The sequence below is a fragment of the Balaenoptera physalus genome (assembly GCF_965194825.1).
Source record: "Balaenoptera physalus genome assembly, chromosome: 11".
NCBI lineage: Eukaryota > Metazoa > Chordata > Mammalia > Artiodactyla > Balaenopteridae > Balaenoptera > Balaenoptera physalus.
In genome coordinates, this window is record NC_138896.1 from 27,489,833 (window position 1) to 27,497,804 (window position 7,972).

At 36.5% G+C, this 7,972-nt stretch overlaps 1 long non-coding RNA gene across 1 annotated transcript; it reads right to left on the reverse strand.

The window, feature by feature from the left end:
- Nucleotides 1–469: 469 nt before the first annotated feature.
- Nucleotides 470–7,196, reverse strand: LOC309637337. The gene is made up of 2 exons (XR_014250488.1): nt 7,113–7,196; nt 470–4,504 (listed from the first exon to the last, which is right to left on the reverse strand). It is a non-coding gene; the product is annotated as an uncharacterized lncRNA (long non-coding RNA).
- Between the last annotated feature and the right edge of the window lie 776 nt (nt 7,197–7,972).

The following is a 7,972-nucleotide window of genomic DNA, read 5'->3' on the forward strand; positions in this document are numbered from 1 at the left end:
TTGAATAGTGGCCAGTCTAAGCCCGAGTTTCTCCATGTGACCCACTGACTGACCAGCAGCTTTAGCATCACATGAGAATGTTGAGTATGAAACCTGGAGTGGGACATAGCCTTCTGTAGTTTAATAAGCCCTCCAGGTGATTCTTGATACCCACTAACGTTGGAGAACTGTTGGTTTGGATTATGGATTGAGGAGGCCCATAGCATGGGTTGAAAGATTTATCTGTTGGCCTTGATTACCTTCCTTTCTAGAACTCAAACATTATAGTTCTCTTCTGTTTGTTAAAGGCTTGCTTTTGCCTAGTAAAATTTAGCTATCTTTGGAAAGGATAATAGATTAAGCTGACAGTAATTTATAATTTTATATGAATTTGTTTATATTATCTTGTCCTCATAACAGCTTTGGTAGTAGCTAATTTGAAAAACATCATTTAAAAGAGTGGATAGCTGTACAGCAGAAATTAACACAACATTGTAAATCAACTATACTTCAATGAAAAAGAAAATAAGAGTAGATAATCCAAAACAGCCACATGTCTTTTATTTCAATGAAATTTATCCTATCTTTGACAAAAGCCCAATATCTTAAAAATTAGAAACATAACTCATGGAATATTATATTATAATAACTTTAAATTTATTTGTATTTATATAAATTTTTGTGTGAAGACACTATGTAATTGTACTTACTAAAATCTCCAGTTCAGAGAAGTACTAGTTATAGTTTAGGAAAACTGAAACCACTGGTATTATTTCTGAGAGATTTTTTTCAGATAGAAATAATCAAGGGGTACAACTAAGTTTAGCTAAAGTCTTACTGATATTTGAGGCCCTCAGTTTAGGATGACTAACAGCCCATGTTGTGGAAATGTTTTGGAGGAAAACATACAGAAAAATTAAGTATCGGGTAAGTTTTAACATAAATGTTTCAGAAATTGTACTGAGAGTTCTAATTGCTAAATTATTAGAAGGCAGAATGCTGGAGTAGAAAGCAGGATGTATGGCGACTGGGGAAACATAGGCTGTGCCACCAGCTCTGCTGATAATGCTATGTTTGACCTTGGTAAAATCAGTTAAATCTCTGGACCTTACACCTATCACGTGTAAAAGGAAGAGTTGGACTAGGAAGAGTTGGACTAGATGATCTCAAAATGTTTTTCTAGGTCAATAATTCTGTTAATAACTACCATTTAATCTTTAGAAGAAGTTGAAAACAACTTATATAGAGAAAAGCTAAGGCTCCAAGAAGGTATAAAGCTTTTCCAAGGTTATGCCATTAGAAAGTAGCAGAACTGGGATTCAAGCCAGGTGTTTGATAACATTGGCAGCCTATTTAACCCATTTGTGACCTAGACTTGTGTTTTTCCTCTTACCTTTGAAAGAAAGCGTCATTGACTATACAAAAATCATATAATACTTATACCTCACAAGACAGTCATACATTGTGGACCTGACTTGAGAATATGAGAGAATTCCACATTCTATCAATTTATTTTAATATTTGTTTATTGAGAATACTTAAATAAGTATACATGATTCATTTCAATTTCACAGAAACTATTTTGAGTTATTATTGTTTATATTTTATATTGCCTTTGCATTGATATATAATCAAGAATTGATTGTTTCACTGTCCTATAATTAAATATTTCTATTGCTATATTTTAAAATGGCTTGTTGGGTAACTCTTTAGATAATTTATTATGGCAAGAACTTACTAATGTTGGAGAATGATTCATTTAGCCAACCCTCTGCAAAGCCCAACTGGGTTTTCTCTCCAAGATTTAATAATATTATACATTGGCCACTGAATTTTGTGTCAGAAATCTGGACTTTAAATAAAAGAATCAGCCCTTTAAACTAGGTCTATCTACAGGTAGCTGTTTGGGAGACAAAAAGAGTATTAGAAGATGATTTTTCCTTATCTAATCATCTTCGGTACTTTTATTTCCTCATTTTTCTGTATAACTTTCTCACATGGGTTGTTTGAAAATGACATCCCTTTTTTAGACTGTGAACTGGCCTCATCAAACTCAACGGTTTTGCATGATTGGGAAATTTTTGCATAAGCAGCCTGTATCAACTCCTTCGTTCCTGCTGATGATCTGGAAGCAGAAGGAAGCTGCTTTGGGACACACCCACATTAGTTCACACACACACACACACACACACACACACACACACACTGTCTCCCTTTGCTCCCTTTCATCTAGTGAAGTACATTATGGCCTCTTAAAGAGCATTATAAAGCACTAAAACTTAAAGGCAACATTTCCTTTGACTGAATGACTGCTCTAAGCTGGGTCTGCATGTAATCCAAGAAGAACTTATTTTTCTGATAGATACAAACAAGGCTAAGACTTCCTGTCACATTAATGAAAGTGGAGAGAATTCAGGAAATGCATGCTACCCTCTTAATTGGAAAACTTGGGCCTAAGAATAAAAGTCATTTATATTTTCTTTCTTCTAATGTCCCTGTTGTGTAACTCCATTTTGGGGAGGTAAGAACTTTCAAACTTTTTCTTTTCTCTCGACACACAACTTAAAATAATGAGGTGATTCCATCAAAAACAAAAAAGTCACTATTGCTCTTTAGAAATGAGAAGAATCTTAAGACAAGGTGATAGAAGGAAATTTTCCGAGTTTTGAAAACTATGTGAAGTTTTACAAATTTATAAATATTATATTCTTATCATTATATTAAAAGTGAATTATATTAACATGTCTTTGTGTTGCATGTGCATATCCTAGTTGGTTTTCTCTTGGAGCTGGGTGAAGTTAGGATGGAGCTGACACAGGTGGGAGAGTAGGTAGAATGTTGAGGAGAATAGCATGAAATTCACCAGTTCATCAATATCATTAGCCCTTTTTTAATTTCAAATTTTGTAAATTTTTAAATTTTATTATTTTTTTTAATTTCAATTTTAGGAGAAGAAGTAGTGGTCTATTGTCTCCTGGAATATAAGTCCAGGGACATTTTCCATAACTCTATTCAGTGTGTGATGGTGGTGAGGCCCAGGAACAATGACTGTTCCTTATTAGTACCAGATCCCCTTGCTCTAGTCTGTTGCTGACTGTGTACCTGACTCTACCTGGGGCCTTTTCTCTTATAGCTCGTAAGGGGCACAGCCAAGACTTCAGTCCAGCATGAGAGCTCACATTCTTCCTCACTGATTAACTCCCATCAAGGTTAAGTACTCTGCCCAGGTTATACAGCCAAGTGCAGGGAAAAATAAAGACTATCAATAGGGTGACCATATCATCCGGTTTGGGGAAAAAAAAATCTCAATTTAAGTTATTGTCCGTGAATAATTATCAATACTGTCCCTTCACACTCAAAATTGAGCCAGTTTCAACAAAATTATATCGTCAATTTAGCATTACAATTTAAATAGCGAATTCTCCCGTGCCCATAATTTTTTCCCTCAACAAATTTATTTATTCATTTATTTTTAAACTTTTTATTTTATAGTGGGGTATAGTTGATTAACAATGTTGTGTTAGTTTCAGGTGTACAACAAAGTGATTCAGTTATACATATACATGTATCTATTCTTTTTCAAATTCTTTGCCCATAATTTTTTTAACCCCAATTTGTTTGATGCAAGCCAATTTACTTATTTAGCTAGTTATGATTTTCCTGTGCTCAGCCCATATACAAAAGAATTTGATCTACAGATCAGTTAACCTCCCTCTATGGCATCTCACTCGAATCAAATAAAAAGCTATTTCCCGTATGAGAAATAAAGAACAGGCCCTAGCAAGGAAGATAATCATGCATTCTTTGAAAGTACATGGTCAAATTACAAAGAAAAAGAGTTCGGGGTGAGATGAAACAGGGGAGAGGCAGACACATTTTTAGACATGTCACAACATTTACAGTGATTTTAGGTGAAAAGAGCAGTAAATTCCAATAGACTGAGAAAATTTGCAGCACAGCCGGCCTAGGGAAAAAAAAAAATCTGTCTTCCACCAAGATCTTGAAAACGACTGTTGTAAAAGGCCTCCTGAAATGTGAAGATGCTGTATATTTTCTTCAGAGTCCTGCATTTGGCCTATGGTTACTTTAGGATTTTCAAATAAGTATTTAATCTCCTGGGGGAACCCCAATAGTAGCGTAGGTTTATGAAGGTGTCTTCAGTAACCCCGGTGCCCTCACTAATTAATACTTGGACTGAATCTGCCATGGGTCAGTGTCAAGGCTGCTTAATGGAAGTCCAATTAATGATGAGCAGCGCCAAAGGGAGAAGCTCCCTACCCTCTGCTGTCACCTTCCTTCTCCCAACTTTCTCAATGCCTTTCTTTATAAGTCTCTACCTCTAGCCAGTTCTGCCACTTCATGCTTCTTCCATTTTATTTAACTTTTTATAAAGTGGTCTATGCTTCACTCCTCTTCTTCAAAACTTGCTCACGTTCATCTTCAGGAATGACTATCGTGTCTTCTTGTGGTGCTGGAGAACCTTCGATGTAGTCATGCTAGAGGCAGGTTCAAAAAACAGGACTGGCTAAAGACACAAGGGGACAAAGGTTATACTTACTGAGATGCTTCTCCCCCATTTCATAACTCCAATGCACATGAACACACACACACACACACACACACACACACACACACCCAGGAAATTGTAGCGGATGTATACACCCATACACACCAAAGGATAACTCACATACACAGACTTTTTTAGCCATTATATATATCCAAGTACCATCATATATATCCTGTACCAGTGCCAACTAAGATGAAATCCATCTATCATTCTTCTTAATCTCAGGGCCTAAGGGGGGCAACAGAATTCTGATGACAGAAAGAAAGAATTAGTTTTCCATATTCTCCAATTATTTACTTTGTTAGCTAACACTCCTGTCCTCCTAGTGAGTTTCAAGTTGGGCAAATACAAGCCTGATTCTTTGGAGGAGTGGTGGGGACCTGGAGTGGCCAAAGGTCCCAGAGCAGTTGCACTCTGAGCTCTCCTGTTCGTAAAGCCCACGGTGCTTTACAAACAGTATTATTTTCTCTACCTGCTATTTCTTAAGGAAAGTTGGCAAGCTTTTCTTGGACTAACCCATTAGTCACCCTAATAATGATTTCAAAGGCACAGGGCTTGGTGAAGAAATCTGGGACTCTTGGAGTCAAAAGCATTCAAGACTAGCTCTGGGCAGAAGGAATCTCCTCTAAGGTGTCATGGAATATTCTTTCCACTTCGAGGTACTCATGCACAGAGTGGATCTCTTGCACTTAAAACCGTACCCACAAGTGGCATGTGGGTTTAGACTTCTACCTATTAATAAAACAATAGCAGTTCCTTATATTTATAGATTTTTATCCAGTTTATAAAGAAATATCCATGTCCCTTAACTCATTTAAGCACTTCCAGGAATCATCTCCAAAACCTGGTCATGCACTATATTCTCTAATAAAACACAGACCTGCATTTAAAGCAAAGGCAGGGAAGGCAGCTTCTAAGAATGGCTTAGAAGGATACCCTGTTTCCACAGCTGTGGAGTCAGATTATACCGGTGACGTTTTGAGCTTTTCCCAGTGCAAAGCCAACAGCCTATCAACCTATGCAGTCACAGAGGGGGCCCTTGACAAATAAATATTAACTAAATAAATTCACTTTGGGTAAGAAAGAGCAGAACTGTGACCTTTCTCTTCAACAAGTTTCTCATCCATGGAATAAAGAAAATTTGCTCAGTTGGACTTTGTACAAGATGTTCTCTGCTGCCTGGTATAAACTGGAACAGGAAGAGAATTCAGGAGAAGAATAATAGGGTCTGGACTCCGATTGAATTATTTTCACCTCTGCCCAGAGAGAACAACATCCTAGGAGAAAAAGGGATTAATCAGACCAAGTGCTTTGAACATACCAACAGCTTAATGAATGTGAACTAATAGATTCTTAGCTATGGGAGAGAGCATGAGGTCACCTGTCTTTATCCCTGCTTCCCTGCAGGACCGCACTGAAACCTCTTCCTAAAAACCAGGGTTGATGCTGAATTCTAAGCCAAAATGTAGAATGAACAGTACAGAATTGCTGAACCCAGATTCGTATTAAACTCATTTTTGTTCTTTTGTTAAAACCCAAACTTAAAAAAAAGATAAGACCACTTGAATACATTTAAATGTGGAGATCTTCTTTTCTTGAATATGAACAAAATAGGAATATGCTTTCTGAAAGATGCCTGAGTTGATCCAGTATTTATTTGTTTCAAGAAGAATTATAGTCTTTGAGATAAAAGAATTTCATAGCCTCCAACAGTAATATTTACTAGGGCTTCATGCACACAATAATTCTGTGTATTTAAATTAAATAGCCCTGATGCATTTCGAACACATTTTCTTTCCTTCAAAAGGAGTGATCCTTTTCTATGTCATTCTTTTCCATGAGAATTTCCACAAAGTATCCCCTTTTATGCTATAAAATTATAATTTTTTACACTTTATTTTCTATCTGTCAAGTCACAGAATTATTGTCAATTACATTTGTAGGTTTTAACAATCTACTTAAAATTAAAAAAATTTTTGTGTGTGTAGCAGAGGAGTATCAGGTAGGTCCATAATTCAGAATAAAGCTTCCCCTGATACCTGCACCCCAACTACTAATACCCTGATTCCTCCTTGTCCTGTTGAAGATGAGGAAACACAGGTTTATGGAGGGAAAAGTCACTCATGACATTGACCATGGAGACAGAAACAGAAGATTTATTCCTGAGTTCTACCACTATTAATCTCATTAAGTAGTACTGCCTTTAAATGCTCCATGCATTGCTGTACTTTTAAAATTTTAACAATGTGACTTTATCTCATCAAAATTAAATTAAAGAAAAACTTCATATTTAGTTATAAGATGTCAAAATGAAAATCAGTTTCAAAAGTCTGGGAAAAAAACACAACAATAAAACCACAGTGCACTTTGGATCTCTTTATGTTATAAGTGATTGTCATGCCAAACATTTCTTTCCTCTTAGTCACATAGGACATTTATATAATTTCTGCAGCGTTACAATAGAATTACTCCTCGGAGAAACCCCATACTATGAGAACGTATTCCAGTTAACTGAGCTGGCAGATGACCTTAATATACGAAATATATTGATACAACAACCACTTACTTTCCTGACCGATGAAGCTGATAAAAGAAGAAGTAGAACAGAGAATATATGAGGGGAAAACATCCAGGCGGCTTAGACCCATGCTGTGGGAGTTGGAGTCAAAATAATCTAACCTACCTCATTCACTTTGATTAATTTTTTCCTCTGATGGCATTATTTTATTCTCATCGCATTGTTCAAGACTTTATTTCACTAGGTCTAGTTGTTTTCCATTCTTGTTGATGTGAAGTACCGAGACCCAAATATTCATTCTTACAGAGAAAAGACCACCTGTAAGCATCGTTTTCACAAGGTCACAAGTCTGTGGTTTCTCGTCCATCTTCAATCTCCACCTCTCCGGAGCCTATCTCACTTGCTTTATTTCCTATAAGTCCCTCACATGACGCCTGGCACATGGTAGGTGTTTAATAAATATACGTTAAGCGAACCAATGCTGCTCATTAGAGTAACCCCTCATTTACAAGCTTTGTGAACATGAGTTACTGTCTCACTTAAGCAGGTCAGCTAAATATCTTATTTCTCTCAGAAGTTGTCCTTTATTTACTAAATTAGCCAGACCATCCAAAGTTGGTATGCCAAATATATATATAACCTTAGTTACCTTAAGTAATGGATCTCCTAAGGAGAAATCGTGACTTTCAGCAGATACTTGTAGTGGTAAATGAAATGTTGAGCAAAGTGCAGATTTCGACATCAGAAATACCTTGATTTAAATTCCAGCTCCCAGATTACTTAGCCATCTGACCATGAAAGCGTTACTTAACTTCTCTGAACCTGATTCCTCATTTGTAGTAATAACTGGCTTTCAGAATTTATGAAGCATTGCATAAATATCAGGAGGTCCAGCATAGTGCCTGAAG